At 36.0% G+C, this 13,974-nt stretch overlaps 1 pseudogene; it reads left to right on the top strand.

Annotated features, from left to right (window-relative positions):
* The first annotated feature begins 7,465 nt into the window (after positions 1-7,465).
* Positions 7,466-8,731, top strand: LOC101002407 (annotated as a pseudogene).
* The last annotated feature ends 5,243 nt before the right edge of the window (positions 8,732-13,974 follow it).

The following is a 13,974-nucleotide window of genomic DNA, read 5'->3' as shown; positions in this document are numbered from 1 at the left end:
AGTTAAAAATTCAAAAATTCTAGCGAATTTTTAAAAATCCATAATGTTTAATTTGAGTAATTTCTTTACTTGCTATATCAGTTATAGCCCAGGAAGAAAAAAAAAGTCATACACTTAAAAGTGATGATGAAAGATAATATAATGAAGCGGATATTTCTGAAGTATGGACAACTCCCCTGTTAATGAACTAACCCTAAGGAGTGATGAGGCATTACCTGACGTTTAGCCACAGAATAGTGCTGTTACTGTCTCTAGGCCAGAAGTGAATGGTGTTATCAGAGACAGAAAGCTTCAGCCTTAAAAAAATGGGCTGCCCCGCCGGGCACTGTGGCTCACACCTGTGATCCCAGCACTTTGGGAGGCTGACGCAGGTGGATCACCTGAGGTCAGGAGTTTAAGACTAGCCTGGGCAACATGGTGAAACTAAAAATACAAAAATTAGCTGGGTGTGGTGGTGTGCCCCTCTAATCCCAGCTATTCAAGAGGCTGAGGCAGGAGAATTGCTTGAACCTGGGAGGTGTAGGTTGTGGTGAGCCGTGATTGCGCCATTGCACTGGGCGACAAGAGCAAAACTCCGTCCAAAATGAAACAAGGTGGCTAAGGAGAAAGCCTCCCCCCACTGACCAAAACCAAAAAAAAAAATAAAAAATAATAAAAAAAAAAAGCAGAGAGGTCTGCCTTATGAACCTGCTATCATAAAGCACCGGACATCAAATAGACGTTTCTGGATCAACACCACTATCACCTGAAAACTAATTAGAAATGCAAATTCCTAAACTCTACTCCATATCTACTGAGTCAGAAACTCTGTGAGTGGGACCAAGAAATCTGGGTTTTATCAGACCCTCCAGGTAAATGAGATGTGCACTTAAGTTTGGGAACCACTGTGTAAGAAGAACAACACAACCAGAACCATGGTGAAGCAGAAAGGGAGTATAATAAATACCCTAAAATATTTTTCCTCCACACCTCCTCTCATCTGCTAGTGCCTCATCTTGGCAAAACTAATTGAAAGTCATAGGCAAGGGAGCCCAGGTGATGTCATACTGATGCAGCTTCCCAGGGCACAGAGCAAGGCAGAGAAAGGCAGAGCATTGAAAAGGGTGGGGAGAGTGAACAGAGAATAATCAGTAGACCCATCACTCAAAGTAATGTGCCTTTAAAACTATATGACTTTTATTAGTCAAAATTAATGTTTTTATTAACACTCCAAAATTTTGAAATTCTGGGTGAGTGAATAAGAGGATTTAACTTTTCTTAAGATTTCTTTGGCTGGGTACAGTGGCTCAAGCTTGTAATCCCAGCACTTTGGGAGGCTGAGGTTTGTGAATCACCTGAGGTCTGGTGTTTGTGACCAGCTTGGTCAACATGAGGAAACCCCATCTCTACTAAAAATACAAAAATTAGCCAGGGATGGTGGCACGCACCTGTAATCCCAGCTACTCTGGAGGCTGAGGCAGGAGAACCACTTGAACCTGGGAGGTAGAGGTGGCAGTGAGCCAAGTTTGCGCCATTGTACTCCAGCCTGGAAGACAAGGGCAAAATTCCATCACACACACTCACACACACACACACACACAAAGATTTCTTTAATACATAACAATTGTTGAGAGCCTACTATGTCATTTATACCTGGGGCTTTATTTATTGCTATTATATTTGAGTTAATAATTACAAAAGAGATTTAAGCATCCATTTTAGAGATGAAAACACTAAGATTCAGAGAGGTTAAACAACTTGCTTGAAGTTCCTTAGCTAGTAAGTGGAAGAAATTTAAAACCAGACCTTTTTTGTATCAAAGCCCATGCTCTATGATAAAATAGTGCTACTTACATAAAAATAATTGAGCTATGCCATGCATAATCCATTGAAGTTCTTGTAATCAAGGACTAAATTTACTTTATTCCACATGTAAGGTGATCCCTGATTTTCCTAGCAGAGGCCTAATTTATGCATGTTGTCCTGGGATGTCCAGTGTTTGATAATAAACTATATGGTCACTCTCTCAATAAGGTAAATAGACGTGGTGTCTTTTAAAAATGCAATTCTGAATGTATAGAGAAAATCCAGTTGGATCTCTAGGAGAAGAGATGCTTCTCATTGCACTTGTCAATTCTATTAGAAAACACAAATTAGACTTCAGTCTTCAAAGGCATTGACTTTCTAAAAAAATGTTTTGGAGGGAGGAATTCTCCATGTTCTGGGACCATATCTTCGTAAGGTTATGGAAATTTAAGGTGGAATTCACTAAAATTAAAAATAAAAATAAAAAGAGCCCCTGTCATCATTACTTAGTATAGAACATTTATTACCATCCCCTAGTGCAGATAATCCATGTGGATGGTATACAGCACATATAATTAAAAGTCTCTGCTTGGAGGTTCTCCGTGATTAATGCCTCAGGTAGGCATTTTGATTCCTATACTAATAGAACCTGACTGGCTCTGAAACGCTGGTGCTGTTCAGGTATCTCAGGAGTAATAAAAGGTTGCTTTTGGCTTATTGCACAATTCCTTGAGTCATTAATTATAGCTGCCCAAAGTGGAAAGTTTATAATTAAACATATAATTTACTCTTCTACTTTTGGATGAAGTAAATTAAGGCAATTAGATTTCTTTTGATTAAGCATATGGAGCCATTTACAAAGTGCACAGGTGTGTACAAGCAGAAGGTAGACTACAAAAACATCTATGTTTCAAGTGTATTTTGTCACTTTGTTGTCACTCTCTGGCTGAAGTAATTATGTTAATCCATTTGAAGTGGATTTCTTTAGTTTTTCTGGTATGCTGCTGCTCTGTTTATTCCTTGGCGTCCTTAGCTACTTAAATAACAGCAAGTACTGATCAGCTACAAGTGTCAGTTAATCACAAAGATAATTTTGGCTAGGAATATCCATATGATATTATTTTGGTGAATATCTACTCTGTCATTTAACCCCCACATACATCCCATAATGCATATGCTAGTTGAAAAACAACTATTGGGAAACAAGTTTTATTTTTTCTCAATTTTATTGCATCAATATTCTTTTTCAATGTTTGCCATCTTCCAAAAAATACATCTATATCCCCACTATTTGTGTTATGTACATCACAGTTCAAACACAAAGTGTTTTGTTTTCTCTTCAGAATGTGTTTTTTCTGGGGAGGAATTTCTCTGTGTCCCACTAGAGAAACAATTTGCATGTCAAAGATAACTATGCCGACTGTCAACAGAATTATGACAAAAGTCCTCTACAAAGGCTTAAGTATTTCAACCATGATTTGTATAATTAGTAACTATGCCTCTTACAGAATGTGCTTGTACCTTCCAAATGTATGTACATACTGTTATAAGTAAAACACACCTTATTTTAAAACTACTGAATTTATAAGACTGTTTCTCTTTTTGTATTTTCTAAATCAATAGCTAACCATGTAATTACTACTTACATGTAGTCTACATTTAAAAACTTCAGTTGTCAAATTGAATGAAAGTGATTTCATCTCTGTATGAGGCTCACCTTCAGCTGTCTTCCTTTCATCATGTGTAGCTGCCAGATACAACCAGTGACTGTAAGCATTACACAAAATGACAACTATTTGTGATGGAAAGACTCCAAGGTGGCCCCCATGATCTTTATATCTTGATATTCACACTCTTACGTGATCCTTTTACCTTATGTGATCCTTTCTACTTGAGTAAAGGCAAGCCCTGTGAACTGCCTTTAATCAATAAAATATGGCAAAGATGATAAGATGTCATTTCTATGATTACATTACACAGGTTTGTGACTTCTCCTCTCTGAGAAGATTCTGTCCTTTACTGTCTTTGAAGAAGCAAATGGCTGCATTTGCATATACCTAAGATAGGGGTGGTCTCCAACAGACAGGCAGCCAGCAAGAAACTGAAACCCCCAACAACTGCAAGGAAGTGAATTCTGCTAAAACCACATAAGCCTGGAAATGTGTCTTCCCAGTCAACCTTGAAATGAGACCCAAGCACTGGCCAACACCTTGACTGCAGTCTTGTGGGACCCTAAGCAGAGAACCAAGCTAAGTTGTGCCCAGACTTCTAACCCACAAAGACCCATGAGATAATAAATGTGTACTGTGTAAAGCCACTACATTTGTAGTAACACTGTTGTATGGCCACAGGAAACAACATAGGAGGTAAGAGTGACAGGAAGAAAGCAATCAATGTTAGGGAAGCAGCAACCTCCCTACCAACCAACCCAGCCTAGTTGGAGAAAAGGAGACAACATGCTTTATTCAGAGCAAAAATAAAAATTAAAAAAAATGTAAGGGCAGATAAATTCCTGTGAATACCTGCTGGAATTTACAATCTGGATCCTCATCCCATTCCAATCCAATGTTTCCTGATGATTCAAAGGGATCTGCATTAATGAAAGTATCCTGAGCAGCTAGAATTACTGTTTCAATAGGCTTTTCATACTCTGGAAGATCATCAAAAAGATCCTGTCTCAAAGTAGAGACTGGGGAAGCAGCAAGCTCAGCTATGATTTTTCCAGCTAGCACTACTGTAGAGGCAGAATGGGCTGCTCTAGAAGATGTATTTTCTCCTGTGGCTCCCGCAGTGCATGAGCCAATCATATTTTTGGCTTGAACTTTCCTTAGGGGATGTACTAATTAGAGAAGCCTTGATAAATCACAAGGGTAAGAATGAGGAGCTAAGAAAGTAAATTAATCCCCATGGTATGGATCATATTTACCAAAGAAATGTTAGAATAAATAAGATCTCACTACTAGAATATAATTTGCTAATACATAAGTTGGTGACTTCCAGTTTCAGCTCTGATGAATAAAGAGCTTAGAAGTCAACACTCCTGTGCTTACAACAAGAATAATTTTCTTAGACCTAGTAGAGAATTGAGGTTTCCGGGTAAACTATCACCCTGAAGTCTGTAGAGATTTATGAATATAGAGTCACAGGAAACATCTGCTTACCTGAAGTATATGCCATTGGAGTCATGAGATGGTAGCAACACATAAATGGTAACTTTTGACAGATTTCTGAAGGTTGAACATGGACTAGCATAACAGTAAGAAATTCCTAATGGCAAAAAATTGTGTAAGTTTTACATTCAGTAAAACCACCAGGTTGTTAGTGTGAAGAGCTAAGAAAGGTTATTTCCAGGCTTGGACTAGGAAAAAAGAAAAGTAACCACTAGCCCAGGTGCTGTGGCTCATGCCTATAATCCCAGCACTTTTGGAAGCTAAGGTAGAAGTATTACTGGAGCCCAGGAGTTCAAGACCAGTCTAGGCATAGTGAGACCTTGTCTCTGTCTCCACACACACACACACAAAATTTAAAAATTAGGGGGGTGTGTTGGCATATCCCTGTAGTCCCAGCTACTCAGGAGACTGAGGCAGGAAGATTGTTTGAGTCCAGCAGTTTGAGGCTGCTGCCATTAGCTATTATCATGACACTGCACTCCAACCTGGGCAACAAAGCAAGATCCTGTCTTAAATTAAAAAAGAAAAAAGGAAAGAAAGAAAAAGGAAAAGTAACCATTGATAAATATTATTCCCACAGTGTTCGCCATGGCAATATCTACACTCCAGGGAAAAAGATTTTACCATAGCCTTATCTCACCTGGGGGAAAGGCATTTACCCAACTCAAACCTCCGCTAGCTTTTTTATCTTACCAAATGGAGTGGAGTAAAGCTAAGAAACACTTGTAAGGCCTACAATCCAAGGACCCAGGCCCACTAAAAAGCAGAGAATTGGTCACATTATAGAATGTTTCCTTTCCACCAAAAATTACCACTACTCCAACAGCCTCCAGTATAACAACAGCAGATAACAGCTAAAAGAGGTACAAAATCTATCTAACAAGCTCTTTGGGCAGCCAAATGCAACAGATAAAAACACAGACACCAGAAGAGTTTGAGGCTTCTGGCATCTATATCTACAAGCAAACATTAAAACACAGCTTAAGTACTAGCCAGATTAACATAAAACCATACACTAATGGCCTTTTAAGTCACAGTTTCTATTACCTATATCATGTGCAGCTTTCAAAAAATTAAAAGGAAAGTAAAAGACAAGAAAAAACACAGTCTAAAGAGATAAAGCAAGCATTAGAATCTGATTCAGACAGGGCACAGATTTTGAAATTATCAGGCAGGGAATTTAAAATGATTATAAGTAATATGTTAAAAGCTCTAATGCAAAAAAGTAGACAATATACAAAAATGGGGGAGTAATGTAAGCAAAGACAAAGAAACTGTAGGAAAACATAAAAGAAATACCAGAACTCAAAAATACTGTTGCAGAATGATGAATGTCTTTGATGGGCTCATCATGGGCCACTGGACATGGTCATGGAAAGGCTCACTGAGCCTGAAGATATGTCAGTGGAAACTTATCAAGCTGAAATGCAAAGAAAAAAAAAAAGTGTGAACAAAACAGGACAAGAAATCCAAGGACAATTTCAAAAGGTGTAACAGAGGTGTAATTGGAATATCGAAAAGAGAAGGAAGAGAGAATGGAGAAGACGAAATATTCAAAATGATAATGGCTAAGAATTTAACTAAACTCATAACAGACAGTAAACAACAGATCCAGAATGCACAAAGAACTCTAAGCAGCCTAAACATAAACAAAAAGCAAAACCTATACCTATGCATATCATATTCACATTGCAGAGAGCAAATGGAAAATGGAAAATCTTGAAAGAAGGCATAGGAGATTAAAAAAAAAAAAAACTTACCCAGAGAGAAACAATGAAAAAATTTACATTAGAATTCTTAACATATACCATTCAAACAAGAAAGGAGTTAAATATTTGACATTTTGAAAGAATGAAACCACCACTCCATAATTATATATTCAGTAAAGTAATCCCTCAAAAGTTATGAAGGAATAAAGGCTCCTCATAGAAACAAAAGCTAAGGGAATTTATTGCCAGTAGACCTGCCCACTGAGAAATTTGAAACATTCTTTAGGGAGAAGGAAAATGATATAGGCCAAAAACTAAGATTACCCAAAGAAAAGAAAGTATCAGTAAAGGAATACATGAAGGTAAAATAAAATCTTTTTTTTCTTATTAATTTCTTATTAAGTTATTACTGATAGCTTAATTTCTAATTAATAATTGATTCAAAAGAAAAAAGTTTGTTTAAAGTTATAACAGCAACAATGTAGTAGACGGTTATAGCATATGGATAAGTAGAATGAACGATGACAATGCCATAAGGAATGTGAAAAGAGAACTGAAAATTCTCTATTACAAAGTGGCTGGAGGCACACAGCAGGAGGGGACAGGGTCAGACTTAGGAATGATGGCCTTCATATTCTACAGCTGACAATTAGCTGCCACCTTTCACAGCCATCAGTCCCAGACCAGATCATAGTATAGTCTACTGCCCAGGTTCTGGGAATTTCTGAACTGTTTAATAACCAATAACTCCAAGTACAGCAGCAACAGCAAAGGAATCTCTCACTACATGAATATATGAATATGAAATTGTTGCAAGAAGCTGGTATCTCCCTTCCAAAGGATATGTGGCAAAGTCACCAGGTGAAGCTGACGCAATTGTCAAAAAAATTAGGTTCTAAAGATGTGATAATGGCAAAGAGTTTTGCTTGTGGTAGAGAAAAAGGAACATTTGAAAGCAGTCCCAAAAGAGAAGTGAAGATAGTTTTCTCTCAAGAAGCAAAAGCTGTTTCCTCTCAAATAATTGGGAAAAAGTTGTTTACCAAGCAAACAGGAGAAAATGACAAAATATGCAATCAAGTATTGATCTGTGAGCAAAAATATCCCAGGAGAAAATACTCCTTTCCAGTAACAATGGAAAGGTCATTTCAAAGTCCAGTATAAACAGGAAGTTTGCAAGGTGGTGTCAACACTGAAGATGTTTCTGCTGAGACTCCTGATGTAATAAAGAATCTATTGACGTCGTAGAAGGCATCAAAAAGGAACAAGCTCTCCAGCTTGTGCAGAATATAAGATTTCCATCTAATATTGTGGATTCTGTTGCAGAAAACATGGTCAAGCTTTACAATCTTTTTCTGAACTACAACACAACCATGATAAAAAATAAGTCCAATGGTATAAGATTCAGATGGAGCTCTGTTATGTTTGGATGCAAAGATCAGTTTTGATTCTAATTCAGCCTATTGCCAGAAGACCTTTGATCTACAGGACTGGACTCAGGAAGATGAAAGGAACAAAGGTGCAGCTAAGCCACATCTCACCTACACTGGCCTCAGTGAAAAAACAGGCTGTCTAGTAAATGATGCTGGTTTGGCTATAACCACAATAGATATAACACAACTTCATAAAGAGACTACAACCAGCTTCCTTGTTGTTCACGGTAGTGCTACAGTCCATCAAGTAACAGAATCATTTACTCTTATCACTTCAGATAAAAAGAGGTACTGGCTATTCTGGTCAACATTTTTGGAGGAATCATTTGATGTTATGTTATTACACAGGGTTTAGTTCTGGCAGTGAAAGATTTTGAAATTAAAATACCTGTCGTGGTACATTTACAAGTTCACTAGTTAATGATGCTAAGGCACTAATAGCAGAAAAGCTACTAGAATGGCTTTAAAGCTCTCTGAAATAGTGACCTTAGTCAAGCAAACCCATGTGTATATATAATGTAAGTTGCCAACATGATCTTAAAAAGCCAGTGAATGGCTGAAAATGTTAATTGTGCTATAATCATTGAAAATACTATGTTCTGTGTTATTGTTCTTTTTCTTTTTAGTGTGGGAAGATGGTAATTGTGATCTAGGCACACAAACTTTCAGAAGCATTTGGTCTGCATTTCATTCTACTATTCAGAATGGACTATTTATATAAAGAACATATAATGCAGGTGTCTACTTTTATCTGTCTTTTTCACTTCTACAGAATATCACTTGCAATATGCCTGTTTATATTGTTGAATATAAAGTTCTACATTGACAAGAGTCCTACAAACAAAATAAAAATTGCTGGACTACTCTTTTAAAAAGAGGTAAAATTTATAGATTAAGAGAAGAGATAAAATAGAATAATAGAAAATGCTCAATTAAAATTAAAAAGGCAGAAGAGAAATTAAAAAAAGTATAACAAAATAGTTAAAAGCATGGTAGATATTAAGCTGACTACACCAATAATTACTTTAACTGTGAGTGGTCTAAATACACCAATTAAAAGATAGACTGTCAGAGTAAATGAAATATACAAGACACACCTGTACATTCTACAAGAAACCCACTTTCAATACAAAGACTCAGATAGGTTAAAGAGATGGAGAAAGATATACTATGCTAACACTAATCAAAAAAAAAAGAAAGAAGAGAGGAATAACTATTGTATTAGTCAGGATTCTCTAGAATAACAATAGTAATAGGATAGACGTATGTATAAAGGGGAGTGTATTAAGGAGTATTAACTCACATGATCACAATGTCCCACAACAGTTCATCTGCAAGCTGATGAGCAACGAAGTCAGCCTGAGTCCCAAAGCTGAAGAACCTGGAGTCCAACGTTCAAAGGCAGGAAGCATCCAGCACAGGAGAAAGATATAGGCTGGGAGGCTAAGCCTGTCTAATTTCTTCACATTCTTCTGCTTGCTCTTTATTCTGACAGCTGATTAGATGATGCCCACTCAGATTGAGGGTGGATCTGCCTCTCCCAGTCCACTGACTCAAATGTTAATCTCTTTTGGCAATATCCTCACAGACACACCCAGGATCAATAATTTGCATCCTTCTATACAATCAAGTTGACACTCAGTATTAACCATCACAACTATGTTAATTTCAGACAAAGCAGACTACAGAACAAAGAAAATTTTGGGGAACAAATAAAGGCATTGCATAAGAATAAAGGATTCAGTTCTATAAGAATACAACAATCTTTAACCTGTATGCAATGAAGAAGAGATTATCAAAGTAAGTGAGGTAAAAAATGGAAAGAACTACCATTAAACTACCATTGAAATTTTTCATAGAATTAGAAAAAAACTACTTTAAAATTGATATGGAACCAAAAAAGAGCCCATATAGCCAAGACAATCCTAAGCAAAAAGAACAAAGTTGGAGGCATCATGCTACCAGACTCCAAATTACAAGACAACAGTAACCAAAACAGCATGGTACTTATATAAAAACAGACACATAGACCAGTGGAACAGAATAGAGAACTCAGAAATAAGACTACACATCTATAACCATCTGATCTTCAACAAACCTCACAAAAATAAGCAATGGGGAAAGGATTCCGTATTTAATAAATGGTGGTGGGAGAACTGGCTAGCCATATACAGAAAATTGAAACTGGACACCTTCATTAAACCTTATACAAAAATTAACTCAAGATGAATTAACAACCTAACTGTAAAACCTAAAACTATAAAAACCCTAGAAGAAAATATACGTAATACCATTCAAGACATAGTCACAGGCAAAGCTTTCAGGACAAAAATATTAAAAACAATTGCAACAAAAGCAAAAATTGACAAATGAGATCATATTAAACTAAAGAGTTTCTGCACAGCAAAAGAAATTATCATCAGAGTGAACAGGCAACCTACAGAATGGGAGAAAATTTATGCAATCTATCCATCTGACAAAGGTCTAATATCCAGAATCTACAAGGAACTTACACAAATTTATGACCAAAAAAAAAAAAACATTAAAAAGAGGGGAAAATACATAAACAGATGCTTCTCATAAGAAGACATTTATATGTCCAAAAAACATAGGAAAAAAAGCTCAACATCACTGATCATTAGAGAAGTGCAAATCAAAATCACAGTGAGATACCATCTCATGCCAGTCAGAATGGCCATTATAAAAGTCAAGAAACAACACATGATGGTTAGGCTGTGGAGAAATAGGAACACTTTAATGCCGTAGGTGGGAATGTAAATTAGATCGACCATTGTAGAAGACACTGTGGTGATTCCTCGAAGACCTAGAACCAAAAATACCATTTGACCCAGCAATCCCATTTACTGGGTATATACCCAAAGGAATATAAATCATTATAAAGATACATGCATGCATATGTTCATTGTGGCACTATTCACAATAGCAAAGACAAAAAATCAACCCAAATGCCCCTCATTGATAGACTGCATAAAGAAAATGTGGTACATATATGCCATGGAATACTATGCAACCATAAAAAGGAATGAGATCATGTCCTTTGCAGGGACATGGGTTGAGCTGGACACCATTATCTTCAGCAAAGTTGGACACCATTATCTTCAGCAAACTAACACAGGAACAGAAAACCAAACACTGTATTTTCTCACTTATAAGTGGGAGCTGAACGATGAGAACACGTGGACACAGGAAGGGGATCAACACACACTGGGGCCTTTCAGGGAGCTGGGAAAAGGGAGAACATCAGGAAAACAGCTAATCTATGCTGGGCTTAATACCTAGATGATGGGTTGATAGGTGCAGCAAACTACAATGGCATATGTTTACCTATGTAACAAACTTGGACATCCTGCACCTGTATCCCAGAACTTAACATACATACATACATATGTATATACATATATGTGTGTGGGTGTGTGTGTGTTTTGTGTCGCTCTGTCACCCAGGCTGGAGTACACTGGCGTGATCTCGGCTCACTGCAAGCTCTGCCTCCTGGGCTCAGGCCATTCTCCTGCCTCAGCCTCCCAAGTAGCTGGGACTACAGGCACCACCACCATGCCCAGCTAACTTTTTATATTTTTAGTAGAGACGGGGTTTCACAGTGTTAGCCAGAATGGTCTCGATTTCCTGACCTCATGATCCATCTGCCTCAGCCTCCCAAAGTTCTGGGATTACAGGCATGAGCCACCACACCCAGCCAACATATATATTATAATATAATTAATATAATATAATGAAATAACTAAAAGGAAAAGTAGGCAAATTTACTTTTATAGTTGAAGAATTCAGTACCTCTCCTCTCTATCAGGAATCAATAGAGACAACAGGGAGAAATCAGTAATATATTAATAGTTTAACTGAACAACATTATCAATCAGCTGGACTGATTATATTTGTAAAATATTTTATTCAAGAACAGTAGAATAACCATTCTTCTCAAGCTCACATAAATCATTCATTAAGATAGCCCACATTCTGGACCATAAAACATAATAGATTTAAAAGAATAGAAACCATACAAAGTATGCTTTCAGGCCACAATGGAAACAAACTAGAAGTCAATAGCAGAAAAATAGCTGACATTTTTCAATCTCCAAATATTAAATAACAAAATTATAAATAATACATGGATCTAAGAAGATAATTTAAAGCTATTTTAAACTAAATGAAAATAAAAATACAACTTATCAAAATTTTTGGTACGCAATGAAAGCAGTGCCTATAGGGAAACTTATGGCAGTGAACACATATCTTAGAAAATAAAACAATATATAAAAGTAATGATCTAAATTTTCACCTTAAGAAACTAGAAAAGGAAGGGAAATTTAAGCCTAAAGCAAGAAGAAAATAAATAATAAAAGAGCATAAATCAGTAAAATAAAAAACCAGAAAAATAATAGAAAAAAATTAAAAATGGAAATTCTGCTTATTCTAAAATATAAGCAAAATTGATAAGCCTCTAGCCTAATTATCATGAACACACCACACACACACACACACACACACACACACACACATAGAGAACACAAATTACCAGTATTAGAAATAAAAAAGTGGTCATTACTACCAATCTCATGAACATTAAAATAATAATAAATAAATATTATTAATAACTCTTGTCCCCAAATTTGATAACAGAGACGAAATGGACCAATACCACAAAAGACACAAACTACCAATATTTACACAAAAAGAAATATGGAAATCTAAATAGGGCTATATATTAAGAAAATTGAATCAAAAATTAACAGCTTTCCAAAGGAAAAAGCCACAAGCCAGATGATTTCACTAGTAAACTCTACCAAACATTTGAGGCAGAAACAAAACCACTTCTCTACAGTCTCCTCCAGAAAGAAACAGAAGCAGATAAAAAAATCTTCCTATTTTTTTTGTAAGACTAGCATTATGTTAATACTAAAACTAAAGATATTAGAATAAAGAAAAACTAGGGACCAATGTCACTCATGACCATAAATGCAAACATTCTCAACAAAATATTCACAAATCAAATTCAACAACATATAAAAGAATTAAACACCATGATAGAATGAGACTTATTCCAAGTATGCCAACTAGTTCGACATTCAAAAATCAATTAGTAGAATTCATGACATAAACAAGCCAAATAATAAAATTCCATAAATATATCAATAGCTGTAGGAAAAGCATTTGACAAATACAAAGACTCAGCCACACATGACAAGACACTCAGCTAACTAGGAATACAGGTGGACATCTTCAAATGATGAAGAATGCCTTCAAAAAACCTACATGGTGTAGAACTAGACACTTCCATTTTAAGATCACAATACAGGCAAAATTTTGATTTTTTTTACCATTGCTATTCAACATCATAATGGGAATCCTAGCCAATGCAATAAGGCAAGAAAGAGAAATAAAAGGTCTAGAGATTGAAAAGGAAGTAACCAAATTGTCTTTGTTTTTAAATGATATGATTGTTTATATAGATAATCCCAAAATCGATTTATACATACACAGATACAGACACTCAACTGCTGGACCTAATAAGAGAAAATAGCAAGGTTGCAGGATGAAAGGTTAATAAAAAATAATGAATGTTTTCCTATATACCTGCAGTGATCAATTGGAATTTGAAATTATAATACCATTTATAGGAGTATGAAAAAGTAAATACTTAGGTGTAAGTCTAACAATATATGTACATTATATGTAGAAAACAAAACTCTAATAAAAGAAATTAAAGATCTAAATAAAAAATACAGACCATGTTTATGGATTGGAAGATGATTACGGAAAGATATCAATTTTTCCAAATTTGATTTATAGATTTACTGCAATCCCAATAAAAATCTCAGTCAACTACTGTATAAATACTGGCAA

Source organism: Papio anubis, chromosome 14 (assembly GCF_008728515.1).
Source record: "Papio anubis isolate 15944 chromosome 14, Panubis1.0, whole genome shotgun sequence".
Lineage (NCBI taxonomy): Eukaryota > Metazoa > Chordata > Mammalia > Primates > Cercopithecidae > Papio > Papio anubis.
This window is presented reverse-complemented; position numbering and strand designations above follow the sequence as displayed.